We start from the raw sequence: 14230 nt of genomic DNA on the forward strand, positions 1-14230 counted from the left end.
GCGCAAAGGAGGCGTTTCGTCTCCTCCGAGAGACAGAGAGAGCGGCAGGCTTCAAAAGGCGAAGAATCAAGCGCACCACACCGCTAGAGTGTGGGTAAGTTTCAAACTGATAGAAAACAGTACTTTACCACTCTCTTGGCTTGCCACTCATAATTTTTTCTAAAAGAAGGAGTTTTGGACAATTATCTTTTGCTTCTTGCGAAACACTCTGAAGAATTCCTTCCTACACCCAGTAGAAAATATGGAATGATTTCTGTATTTCCACAGTTTCTCCTTAAAATGTTTGGGGAAAAGTTTTTTTGCTGTGTGTAAGGCGACAAAAGAAGTAGAAGACAGAGATATGGAGCTCTCCGAAGCTATGTACCGCTCCCGGGCATCTTTCGGCACAAGCCGCTCTCTGGAACACAGCGCGACCGGCCAAATGATGTACGCGCAAAGGAGCTGCTTCTTCGCCACTGGGAGACAGAGAGAGCGGCAGCTTCCCAAAGGCGAAGAGCAAGCCGCACCACACCGGGATAGTGCGGGGAGCTTTCAAAGTAATAGAAACCAGTACTTTTCCACTCCTCTTCCTTTTCCACTCACATTATTTTGGAAAAGAAGGAGTTTTGGACCACTATCTTTTGCTTCTTGCGGAACACTCTGCAGACCTCCGTGTAACTTCTAGAAGAAGATTGGGAAGGATTTCTGTATTTCCACAGTTTCTCCTTAAAATTCTTGAGGAAAAGCATTTTGCTGAGTGTTAGGCGAGAAGAGAAGCAGAAGACGGAGATACGGAGCTCTCCGAAGCTAAGTGCTGGTCCCGGGCTTCTTTCGGCACAAGCCGCTCTCTGGAACACAGCGCGACCGGCCAAATGATGTACGCGCAAAGAAGCTGCTTCTTCGCCTCTGGGAGACAGAGAGGGCGGCAGGTTTGGAAAGGCGAGGAATCAAGCGCATCGCTCCGCTATAATGTAAGTAAGTTTCAAACATACAGAAACCAGTACTTGACCACTCTCTTCTCTTTGGCACTCACATTCTAGTCCAATGGAAAGAGTTTTGGACCACTAGGTTTTCCTTTTTCCTAAACACTCAGAAGATCCTCCTGCAACTTCAAGAAAAAGATAGGGGTTCTTTTCTGTCTTGGCACAGTTTCTCCTTGCAAGATATGGAGGAAAAGCTTTTTGCTGTGTGTAAGGCGACAAAAGAAGTAGAAGACAGAGATACGGAGCTCTCCGAAGCTAAGTGCTGGTCCCGGGCATCTTTCGGCACAAGCCGCTCTCTGGAACACAGCGCGACCGGCCAAATGATGTATGCGCAAAGAAGCTGCTTCTTCGCCTCTGGGAGACAGAGAGAGCGGCAGCTTCCCAAAGGCGAAGAACAAGCCGCACCGCACCAGTATACTGTGCGTAGCTTTCAAACTTATAGAAAACAGTGCCTTACCACTCTCTTGCCTTTTCCACTCACATTATTTTGGAAAAGAAGGAGTTTTGGACCACTATCTTTTGCTTCTTGCGGAACACTCTGCAGACCTCCGTGTAACTTCTAGAAGAAGATTGGGAAGGATTTCTGTATTTCCACAGTTTCTCCTTAAAATTTTTGTGGAAAAGCATTTTGCTGAGTGTTAGGAGACAGGAGAGGCAGAAGACGGAGATACGGAGCTCTCCGAAGCTAAGTGCTGGTCCCGGGCATCTTTCGGCACAAGCCGCTCTCTGGAACACAGCGCGACCGGCCAAATGATGTATGCGCAAAGAAGCTGCTTCTTCGCCACTGGGAGACAGAGAGAGCGGCAGCTTCCCAAAGGCGAAGAGCAAGCCGCACCACACCGGGATAGTGCGGGGAGCTTTCAAAGTAATAGAAACCAGTACTTTTCCACTCCTCTTCCTTTTCCACTCACATTATTTTGGAAAAGAAGGAGTTTTGGACCACTATCTTTTGCTTCTTGCGGAACACTCTGCAGACCTCCGTGTAACTTCTAGAAGAAGATTGGGAAGGATTTCTGTATTTCCACAGTTTCTCCTTAAAATTCTTGAGGAAAAGCATTTTGCTGAGTGTTAGGCGAGAAGAGAAGCAGAAGACGGAGATACGGAGCTCTCCGAAGCTAAGTGCTGGTCCCGGGCTTCTTTCGGCACAAGCCGCTCTCTGGAACACAGCGCGACCGGCCAAATGATGTATGCGCAAAGGAGCTGCTTCTTCGCCTCTGGGAGACAGAGAGGGCGGCAGGTTTGGAAAGGCGAGGAATCAAGCGCATCGCTCCGCTATAATGTAAGTAAGTTTCAAACATACAGAAACCAGTACTTGACCACTCTCTTCTCTTTGGCACTCACATTCTAGTCCAATGGAAAGAGTTTTGGACCACTAGGTTTTCCTTTTTCCTAAACACTCAGAAGATCCTCCTGCAACTTCAAGAAAAAGATAGGGGTTCTTTTCTGTCTTGGCACAGTTTCTCCTTGCAAGATATGGAGGAAAAGCTTTTTGCTGTGTGTAAGGCGACAAGAGAGGCAGAAGACGAAGATACGGAGCTCTCCGAAGCTAAGTGCTGGTCCCGGGCTTCTTTCGGCACAAGCCGCTCTCTGGAACACAGCGCGACCGGCCAAATGATGTATGCGCAAAGGAGCTGCTTCTTCGCCACTGGGAGACAGAGAGGGCGGCAGCTTCCCAAAGGCGAGGAACAAGCCGCACCGCACCAGTATACTGTGCCTAGCTTTCAAACTTATAGAAAACAGTGCCTTACCACTCTCTTGCCTTTTCCACTCACATTATTTTGGAAAAGAAGGAGTTTTGGACCACTATCTTTTGCTTCTTGCGGAACACTTTGCAGACCTCCGTGTAACTTCTAGAAGAAGATTGGGAAGGATTTCTGTATTTCCACAGTTTCTCCTTAAAATTCTTGAGGAAAAGCATTTTGCTGAGTGTTAGGAGACAAGAGAGGCAGAAGACGGAGGTACGGAGCTCTCCGAAGCTAAGTGCTGGTCCCGGGCTTCTTTCGGCACAAGCCGCTCTCTGGAACACAGCGCGACCGGCCAAATGATGTATGCGCAAAGAAGCTGCTTCTTCGCCACTGGGAGACAGAGAGAGCGGCAGCTTCCCAAAGGCGAAGAACAAGCCGCACCGCACCAGTATAATGTGCGTAGCTTTCAAACTTATAGAAAACAGTGCCTTACCACTCTCTTGCCTTTTCCACTCACATTATTTTGGAAAAGAAGGAGTTTTGGACCACTATCTTTTGCTTCTTGCGGAACACTTTGCAGACCTCCGTGTAACTTCTAGAAGAAGATTGGGAAGGATTTCTGTATTTCCACAGTTTCTCCTTAAAATTCTTGAGGAAAAGCATTTTGCTGAGTGTTAGGAGACAAGAGAGGCAGAAGACGGAGATTCGGAGCTCTGCGAAGCTAAGTGCTGGTCCCGGGCTTCTTTCGGCACAAGCCGCTCTCTGGAACACAGCGCGACCGGCCAAATGATGTATGCGCAAAGAAGCTGCTTCTTCGCCACTGGGAGACAGAGAGAGCGGCAGCTTCCCAAAGGCGAAGAACAAGCCACACCGCACCAGTATACTGTGCGTAGCTTTCAAACTTATAGAAAACAGTGCCTTACCACTCTCTTGCCTTTTCCACTCACATTATTTTGGAAAAGAAGGAGTTTTGGACCACTATCTTTTGCTTCTTGCGGAACACTTTGCAGACCTCCGTGTAACTTCTAGAAGAAGATTGGGAAGGATTTCTGTATTTCCACAGTTTCTCCTTAAAATTCTTGAGGAAAAGCATTTTGCTGAGTGTTAGGAGACAAAAGAGGCAGAAGAAGGAGATACGGAGCCCTGCGAAGCTATGTACCGCTCCCGAGCATCTTTCGGCACAAGCCGCTCTCTGGAACACAGCGCGACCGGCCAAATGATGTATGCGCAAAGAAGCTGCTTCTTCGCCTCTGGGAGACAGAGAGGGCGGCAGGTTTGGAAAGGCGGGGAATCAAGCGCATCGCACTGATATAGTGTGGGTAAGTTTCAAACATACAGAAACCAGTACTTTACCACTCTCTTCTCTTTGGCACTCACATTCTAGTCCAATGGAAAGAGTTTTGGACTACTAGGTTTTCCTTTTTCCTAAACACTCAGAAGATCCTCCTGCAACTTCAAGAAAAAGATAGGGGTTCTTTTCTGTCTTGGCACAGTTTCTCCTTGCAAGATATGGAGGAAAAGCTTTTTGCTGTGTGTAAGGCGACAAAAGAAGTAGAAGACAGAGATACGGAGCTCTCCGAAGCTAAGTGCTGGTCCCGGGCATCTTTCGGCACAAGCCGCTCTCTGGAACACAGCGCGACCGGCCAAATGATGTATGCGCAAAGAAGCTGCTTCTTCGCCTCTGGGAGACAGAGAGAGCGGCAGCTTCCCAAAGGCGAAGAGCAAGCCGCACCGCACCAGTATACTGTGCGTAGCTTTCAAACTTATAGAAAACAGTGCCTTACCACTCTCTTGCCTTTTCCACTCACATTATTTTGGAAAAGAAGGAGTTTTGGACCACTATCTTTTGCTTCTTGCGGAACACTTTGCAGACCTCCGTGTAACTTCTAGAAGAAGATTGGGAAGGATTTCTGTATTTCCACAGTTTCTCCTTAAAATTCTTGAGGAAAAGCATTTTGCTGAGTGTTAGGAGACAAGAGAGGCAGAAGACGGAGATTCGGAGCTCTGCGAAGCTAAGTGCTGGTCCCGGGCTTCTTTCGGCACAAGCCGCTCTCTGGAACACAGCGCGACCGGCCAAATGATGTATGCGCAAAGAAGCTGCTTCTTCGCCACTGGGAGACAGAGAGAGCGGCAGCTTCCCAAAGGCGAAGAACAAGCCACACCGCACCAGTATACTGTGCGTAGCATTCAAACTTATAGAAAACAGTGCCTTACCACTCTCTTGCCTTTTCCACTCACATTATTTTGGAAAAGAAGTTTTGGACCACTATCTTTTGCTTCTTGCGGAACACTCTGCAGACCTCCGTGTAACTTCTAGAAGAAGATTGGGAAGGATTTCTGTATTTCCACAGTTTCTCCTTAAAATTCTTGAGGAAAAGCATTTTGCTGAGTGTTAGGCGAGAAGAGAAGCAGAAGACGGAGATACGGAGCTCTCCGAAGCTAAGTGCTGGTCCCGGGCTTCTTTCGGCACAAGCCGCTCTCTGGAACACAGCGCGACCGGCCAAATGATGTATGCGCAAAGGAGCTGCTTCTTCGCCACTGGGAGACAGAGAGGGCGGCAGGTTTGGAAAGGCGAGGAATCAAACGCATCGCTCCGCTATAATGTAAGTAAGTTTCAAACATACAGAAACCAGTACTTGACCACTCTCTTCTCTTTGGCACTCACATTCTAGTCCAATGGAAAGAGTTTTGGACCACTAGGTTTTCCTTTTTCCTAAACACTCAGAAGATCCTCCTGCAACTTCAAGAAAAAGATAGGGGTTCTTTTCTGTCTTGGCACAGTTTCTCCTTGCAAGATATGGAGGAAAAGCTTTTTGCTGTGTGTAAGGCGACAAGAGAGGCAGAAGACGAAGATACGGAGCTCTCCGAAGCTAAGTGCTGGTCCCGGGCTTCTTTCGGCACAAGCCGCTCTCTGGAACACAGCGCGACCGGCCAAATGATGTATGCGCAAAGGAGCTGCTTCTTCGCCACTGGGAGACAGAGAGGGCGGCAGCTTCCCAAAGGCGAGGAACAAGCCGCACCGCACCAGTATACTGTGCCTAGCTTTCAAACTTATAGAAAACAGTGCCTTACCACTCTCTTGCCTTTTCCACTCACATTATTTTGGAAAAGAAGTTTTGGACCACTATCTTTTGCTTCTTGCGGAACACTCTGCAGACCTCTGTCCTACTTCTAGAAGAAGATTGGGAAGGATTTCTGTATTTCCACAGTTTCTCCTTAAAATTCTTGAGGAAAAGTATTTTGCTGAGTGTTAGGAGACAAAAGAGGCAGAAGAAGGAGATACGGAGCTCTGCGAAGCTATGTACCGCTCCCGAGCATCTTTCGGCACAAGCCGCTCTCTGGAACACAGCGCGACCGGCCAAATGATGTATGCGCAAAGAAGCTGCTTCTTCGCCTCTGGGAGACAGAGAGGGCGGCAGGTTTGGAAAGGCGAGGAATCAAGCGCATCGCACTGATATAGGGTGCGTAAGTTTCAAACATACAGAAACCAGTGCTTTACCACTCTCTTCTCTTTGGCACTCACATTCTAGTCCAATGGAAAGAGTTTTGGACCACTAGGTTTTCCTTTTTCCTAAACACTCAGAAGATCCTCCTGCAACTTCAAGAAAATGATTTGGGTTGTTTTTTGTCTTGGCACAGTTTCTCCTTGCAAGATATAGAGGAAAAGCTTTTTGCTGTGTGTAAGGCGACAAACGAAGCAGAAAACAGAGATCCCGAGCTCTCTGAAGTAAAGTGGCGGTCCCGGGCATCTTTCGGCACAAGCCGCTCTGCGGCGATCTCTGCGACGGGGCAAATGCTCGCTGCGCAAAGGAGCCGTTTCGTCTCCTCCGAGAGACAGAGAGAGCGGCAGGCTTCAAAAGGCGAAGAATCAAGCGCACCACACCGCTAGAGTGTGGGTAAGTTTCAAACTGATAGAAAACAGTACTTTACCACTCTCTTGGCTTGCCACTCATAATTTTTTCTAAAAGAAGGAGTTTTGGACAATTATCTTTTGCTTCTTGCGAAACACTCTGAAGAATTCCTTCCTACACCCAGTAGAAAATATGGAATGATTTCTGTATTTCCACAGTTTCTCCTTAAAATGTTTGGGGAAAAGTTTTTTTGCTGTGTGTAAGGCGACAAAAGAAGTAGAAGACAGAGATATGGAGCTCTCCGAAGCTATGTACCGCTCCCGGGCATCTTTCGGCACAAGCCGCTCTCTGGAACACAGCGCGACCGGCCAAATGATGTAGGCGCAAAGGAGCTGCTTCTTCGCCACTGGGAGACAGAGAGAGCGGCAGCTTCCCAAAGGCGAAGAGCAAGCCGCACCACACCGGGATAGTGCGGGGAGCTTTCAAAGTAATAGAAACCAGTACTTTTCCACTCCTCTTCCTTTTCCACTCACATTATTTTGGAAAAGAAGGAGTTTTGGACCACTATCTTTTGCTTCTTGCGGAACACTCTGCAGACCTCCGTGTAACTTCTAGAAGAAGATTGGGAAGGATTTCTGTATTTCCACAGTTTCTCCTTAAAATTCTTGAGGAAAAGCATTTTGCTGAGTGTTAGGCGAGAAGAGAAGCAGAAGACGGAGATACGGAGCTCTCCGAAGCTAAGTGCTGGTCCCGGGCTTCTTTCGGCACAAGCCGCTCTCTGGAACACAGCGCGACCGGCCAAATGATGTACGCGCAAAGAAGCTGCTTCTTCGCCTCTGGGAGACAGAGAGGGCGGCAGGTTTGGAAAGGCGAGGAATCAAGCGCATCGCTCCGCTATAATGTAAGTAAGTTTCAAACATACAGAAACCAGTACTTGACCACTCTCTTCTCTTTGGCACTCACATTCTAGTCCAATGGAAAGAGTTTTGGACCACTAGGTTTTCCTTTTTCCTAAACACTCAGAAGATCCTCCTGCAACTTCAAGAAAAAGATAGGGGTTCTTTTCTGTCTTGGCACAGTTTCTCCTTGCAAGATATGGAGGAAAAGCTTTTTGCTGTGTGTAAGGCGACAAAAGAAGTAGAAGACAGAGATACGGAGCTCTCCGAAGCTAAGTGCTGGTCCCGGGCATCTTTCGGCACAAGCCGCTCTCTGGAACACAGCGCGACCGGCCAAATGATGTATGCGCAAAGAAGCTGCTTCTTCGCCTCTGGGAGACAGAGAGAGCGGCAGCTTCCCAAAGGCGAAGAACAAGCCGCACCGCACCAGTATACTGTGCGTAGCTTTCAAACTTATAGAAAACAGTGCCTTACCACTCTCTTGCCTTTTCCACTCACATTATTTTGGAAAAGAAGGAGTTTTGGACCACTATCTTTTGCTTCTTGCGGAACACTTTGCAGACCTCCGTGTAACTTCTAGAAGAAGATTGGGAAGGATTTCTGTATTTCCACAGTTTCTCCTTAAAATTTTTGTGGAAAAGCATTTTGCTGAGTGTTAGGAGACAGGAGAGGCAGAAGACGGAGATACGGAGCTCTCCGAAGCTAAGTGCTGGTCCCGGGCATCTTTCGGCACAAGCCGCTCTCTGGAACACAGCGCGACCGGCCAAATGATGTATGCGCAAAGAAGCTGCTTCTTCGCCACTGGGAGACAGAGAGAGCGGCAGCTTCCCAAAGGCGAAGAGCAAGCCGCACCACACCGGGATAGTGCGGGGAGCTTTCAAAGTAATAGAAACCAGTACTTTTCCACTCCTCTTCCTTTTCCACTCACATTATTTTGGAAAAGAAGGAGTTTTGGACCACTATCTTTTGCTTCTTGCGGAACACTCTGCAGACCTCCGTGTAACTTCTAGAAGAAGATTGGGAAGGATTTCTGTATTTCCACAGTTTCTCCTTAAAATTCTTGAGGAAAAGCATTTTGCTGAGTGTTAGGCGAGAAGAGAAGCAGAAGACGGAGATACGGAGCTCTGCGAAGCTAAGTGCTGGTCCCGGGCTTCTTTCGGCACAAGCCGCTCTCTGGAACACAGCGCGACCGGCCAAATGATGTATGCGCAAAGGAGCTGCTTCTTCGCCACTGGGAGACAGAGAGGGCGGCAGGTTTGGAAAGGCGAGGAATCAAACGCATCGCTCCGCTATAATGTAAGTAAGTTTCAAACATACAGAAACCAGTACTTGACCACTCTCTTCTCTTTGGCACTCACATTCTAGTCCAATGGAAAGAGTTTTGGACCACTAGGTTTTCCTTTTTCCTAAACACTCAGAAGATCCTCCTGCAACTTCAAGAAAAAGATAGGGGTTCTTTTCTGTCTTGGCACAGTTTCTCCTTGCAAGATATGGAGGAAAAGCTTTTTGCTGTGTGTAAGGCGACAAGAGAGGCAGAAGACGAAGATACGGAGCTCTCCGAAGCTAAGTGCTGGTCCCGGGCTTCTTTCGGCACAAGCCGCTCTCTGGAACACAGCGCGACCGGCCAAATGATGTATGCGCAAAGAAGCTGCTTCTTCGCCACTGGGAGACAGAGAGGGCGGCAGCTTCCCAAAGGCGAGGAACAAGCCGCACCGCACCAGTATACTGTGCCTAGCTTTCAAACTTATAGAAAACAGTGCCTTACCACTCTCTTGCCTTTTCCACTCACATTATTTTGGAAAAGAAGTTTTGGACCACTATCTTTTGCTTCTTGCGGAACACTCTGCAGACCTCTGTCCTACTTCTAGAAGAAGATTGGGAAGGATTTCTGTATTTCCACAGTTTCTCCTTAAAATTCTTGAGGAAAAGTATTTTGCTGAGTGTTAGGAGACAAAAGAGGCAGAAGAAGGAGATACGGAGCTCTGCGAAGCTATGTACCGCTCCCGAGCATCTTTCGGCACAAGCCGCTCTCTGGAACACAGCGCGACCGGCCAAATGATGTATGCGCAAAGAAGCTGCTTCTTCGCCTCTGGGAGACAGAGAGGGCGGCAGGTTTGGAAAGGCGAGGAATCAAGCGCATCGCACTGATATAGGGTGCGTAAGTTTCAAACATACAGAAACCAGTGCTTTACCACTCTCTTCTCTTTGGCACTCACATTCTAGTCCAATGGAAAGAGTTTTGGACCACTAGGTTTTCCTTTTTCCTAAACACTCAGAAGATCCTCCTGCAACTTCAAGAAAATGATTTGGGTTGTTTTTTGTCTTGGCACAGTTTCTCCTTGCAAGATATAGAGGAAAAGCTTTTTGCTTTGTGTAAGGCGACAAACGAAGCAGAAAACAGAGATCCCGAGCTCTCTGAAGTAAAGTGGCGGTCCCGGGCATCTTTCGGCACAAGCCGCTCTGCGGCGATCTCTGCGACGGGGCAAATGCTCGCTGCGCAAAGGAGCCGTTTCGTCTCCTCCGAGAGACAGAGAGAGCGGCAGGCTTCAAAAGGCGAAGAATCAAGCGCACCACACCGCTAGAGTGTGGGTAAGTTTCAAACTGATAGAAAACAGTACTTTAACACTCTCTTGGCTTGCCACTCATAATTTTTTCTAAAAGAAGGAGTTTTGGACAACTATCTTTTGCTTCTTGCGAAACACTCTGAAGAATTCCTTCCTACACCCAGTAGAAAATATGGAATGATTTCTGTATTTCCACAGTTTCTCCTTAAAATGTTTGGGGAAAAGTTTTTTTGCTGTGTGTAAGGCGACAAAAGAAGTAGAAGACAGAGATATGGAGCTCTCCGAAGCTATGTACCGCTCCCGGGCATCTTTCGGCACAAGCCGCTCTCTGGAACACAGCGCGACCGGCCAAATGATGTACGCGCAAAGGAGCTGCTTCTTCGCCACTGGGAGACAGAGAGAGCGGCAGCTTCCCAAAGGCGAAGAGCAAGCCGCACCACACCGGGATAGTGCGGGGAGCTTTCAAAGTAATAGAAACCAGTACTTTTCCACTCCTCTTCCTTTTCCACTCACATTATTTTGGAAAAGAAGGAGTTTTGGACCACTATCTTTTGCTTCTTGCGGAACACTCTGCAGACCTCTGTCCTACTTCTAGAAGAAGATTGGGAAGGATTTCTGTATTTCCACAGTTTCTCCTTAAAATTCTTGAGGAAAAGCATTTTGCTGAGTGTTAGGCGAGAAGAGAGGCAGAAGACGGAGATACGGAGCTCTGCGAAGCTATGTACCGCTCCCGAGCATCTTTCGGCACAAGCCGCTCTCTGGAACACAGCGCGACCGGCCAAATGATGTACGCGCAAAGAAGCTGCTTCTTCGCCTCTGGGAGACAGAGAGGGCGGCAGGTTTGGAAAGGCGGGGAATCAAGCGCATCGCACTGATATAGTGTGGGTAAGTTTCAAACATACAGAAACCAGTACTTGACCACTCTCTTCTCTTTGGCACTCACATTCTAGTCCAATGGAAAGAGTTTTGGACTACTAGGTTTTCCTTTTTCCTAAACACTCAGAAGATCCTCCTGCAACTTCAAGAAAAAGATAGGGGTTCTTTTCTGTCTTGGCACAGTTTCTCCTTGCAAGATATGGAGGAAAAGCTTTTTGCTGTGTGTAAGGCGACAAAAGAAGTAGAAGACAGAGATACGGAGCTCTCCGAAGCTAAGTGCTGGTCCCGGGCATCTTTCGGCACAAGCCGCTCTCTGGAACACAGCGCGACCGGCCAAATGATGTATGCGCAAAGAAGCTGCTTCTTCGCCACTGGGAGACAGAGAGAGCGGCAGCTTCCCAAAGGCGAAGAACAAGCCGCACCGCACCAGTATACTGTGCGTAGCTTTCAAACTTATAGAAAACAGTGCCTTACCACTCTCTTGCCTTTTCCACTCACATTATTTTGGAAAAGAAGGAGTTTTGGACCACTATCTTTTGCTTCTTGCGGAACACTTTGCAGACCTCCGTGTAACTTCTAGAAGAAGATTGGGAAGGATTTCTGTATTTCCACAGTTTCTCCTTAAAATTCTTGAGGAAAAGCATTTTGCTGAGTGTTAGGCGAGAAGAGAAGCAGAAGACGGAGATACGGAGCTCTGCGAAGCTAAGTGCTGGTCCCGGGCTTCTTTCGGCACAAGCCGCTCTCTGGAACACAGCGCGACCGGCCAAATGATGTATGCGCAAAGGAGCTGCTTCTTCGCCACTGGGAGACAGAGAGGGCGGCAGGTTTGGAAAGGCGAGGAATCAAACGCATCGCTCCGCTATAATGTAAGTAAGTTTCAAACATACAGAAACCAGTACTTGACCACTCTCTTCTCTTTGGCACTCACATTCTAGTCCAATGGAAAGAGTTTTGGACCACTAGGTTTTCCTTTTTCCTAAACACTCAGAAGATCCTCCTGCAACTTCAAGAAAAAGATAGGGGTTCTTTTCTGTCTTGGCACAGTTTCTCCTTGCAAGATATGGAGGAAAAGCTTTTTGCTGTGTGTAAGGCGACAAGAGAGGCAGAAGACGAAGATACGGAGCTCTCCGAAGCTAAGTGCTGGTCCCGGGCTTCTTTCGGCACAAGCCGCTCTCTGGAACACAGCGCGACCGGCCAAATGATGTATGCGCAAAGGAGCTGCTTCTTCGCCACTGGGAGACAGAGAGGGCGGCAGCTTCCCAAAGGCGAGGAACAAGCCGCACCGCACCAGTATACTGTGCCTAGCTTTCAAACTTATAGAAAACAGTGCCTTACCACTCTCTTGCCTTTTCCACTCACATTATTTTGGAAAAGAAGTTTTGGACCACTATCTTTTGCTTCTTGCGGAACACTCTGCAGACCTCTGTCCTACTTCTAGAAGAAGATTGGGAAGGATTTCTGTATTTCCACAGTTTCTCCTTAAAATTCTTGAGGAAAAGTATTTTGCTGAGTGTTAGGAGACAAAAGAGGCAGAAGAAGGAGATACGGAGCTCTGCGAAGCTATGTACCGCTCCCGAGCATCTTTCGGCACAAGCCGCTCTCTGGAACACAGCGCGACCGGCCAAATGATGTATGCGCAAAGAAGCTGCTTCTTCGCCTCTGGGAGACAGAGAGGGCGGCAGGTTTGGAAAGGCGAGGAATCAAGCGCATCGCACTGATATAGGGTGCGTAAGTTTCAAACATACAGAAACCAGTGCTTTACCACTCTCTTCTCTTTGGCACTCACATTCTAGTCCAATGGAAAGAGTTTTGGACCACTAGGTTTTCCTTTTTCCTAAACACTCAGAAGATCCTCCTGCAACTTCAAGAAAATGATTTGGGTTGTTTTTTGTCTTGGCACAGTTTCTCCTTGCAAGATATAGAGGAAAAGCTTTTTGCTGTGTGTAAGGCGACAAACGAAGCAGAAAACAGAGATCCCGAGCTCTCTGAAGTAAAGTGGCGGTCCCGGGCATCTTTCGGCACAAGCCGCTCTGCGGCGATCTCTGCGACGGGGCAAATGCTCGCTGCGCAAAGGAGCCGTTTCGTCTCCTCCGAGAGACAGAGAGAGCGGCAGGCTTCAAAAGGCGAAGAATCAAGCGCACCACACCGCTAGAGTGTGGGTAAGTTTCAAACTGATAGAAAACAGTACTTTAACACTCTCTTGGCTTGCCACTCATAATTTTTTCTAAAAGAAGGAGTTTTGGACAACTATCTTTTGCTTCTTGCGAAACACTCTGAAGAATTCCTTCCTACACCCAGTAGAAAATATGGAATGATTTCTGTATTTCCACAGTTTCTCCTTAAAATGTTTGGGGAAAAGTTTTTTTGCTGTGTGTAAGGCGACAAAAGAAGTAGAAGACAGAGATATGGAGCTCTCCGAAGCTATGTACCGCTCCCGGGCATCTTTCGGCACAAGCCGCTCTCTGGAACACAGCGCGACCGGCCAAATGATGTACGCGCAAAGGAGCTGCTTCTTCGCCACTGGGAGACAGAGAGAGCGGCAGCTTCCCAAAGGCGAAGAGCAAGCCGCACCACACCGGGATAGTGCGGGGAGCTTTCAAAGTAATAGAAACCAGTACTTTTCCACTCCTCTTCCTTTTCCACTCACATTATTTTGGAAAAGAAGGAGTTTTGGACCACTATCTTTTGCTTCTTGCGGAACACTCTGCAGACCTCTGTCCTACTTCTAGAAGAAGATTGGGAAGGATTTCTGTATTTCCACAGTTTCTCCTTAAAATTCTTGAGGAAAAGCATTTTGCTGAGTGTTAGGCGAGAAGAGAGGCAGAAGACGGAGATACGGAGCTCTGCGAAGCTATGTACCGCTCCCGAGCATCTTTCGGCACAAGCCGCTCTCTGGAACACAGCGCGACCGGCCAAATGATGTACGCGCAAAGAAGCTGCTTCTTCGCCTCTGGGAGACAGAGAGGGCGGCAGGTTTGGAAAGGCGAGGAATCAAGCGCATTGCTCCGCTATAATGTAAGTAAGTTTCAAACATACAGAAACCAGTACTTGACCACTCTCTTCTCTTTGGCACTCACATTCTAGTCCAATGGAAAGAGTTTTGGACCACTAGGTTTTCCTTTTTCCTAAACACTCAGAAGATCCTCCTGCAACTTCAAGAAAAAGATAGGGGTTCTTTTCTGTCTTGGCACAGTTTCTCCTTGCAAGATATGGAGGAAAAGCTTTTTGCTGTGTGTAAGGCGACAAAAGAAGTAGAAGACAGAGATACGGAGCTCTCCGAAGCTAAGTGCTGGTCCCGGGCATCTTTCGGCACAAGCCGCTCTCTGGAACACAGCGCGACCGGCCAAATGATGTATGCGCAAAGAAGCTGCTTCTTCGCCTCTGGGAGACAGAGAG

This window comes from Agelaius tricolor, unplaced genomic scaffold, assembly GCF_023055355.1.
Source record: "Agelaius tricolor isolate 1412-34295 unplaced genomic scaffold, bAgeTri1.0.p SCAF_32, whole genome shotgun sequence".
NCBI classification, from domain to species: Eukaryota; Metazoa; Chordata; class Aves; order Passeriformes; family Icteridae; genus Agelaius; species Agelaius tricolor.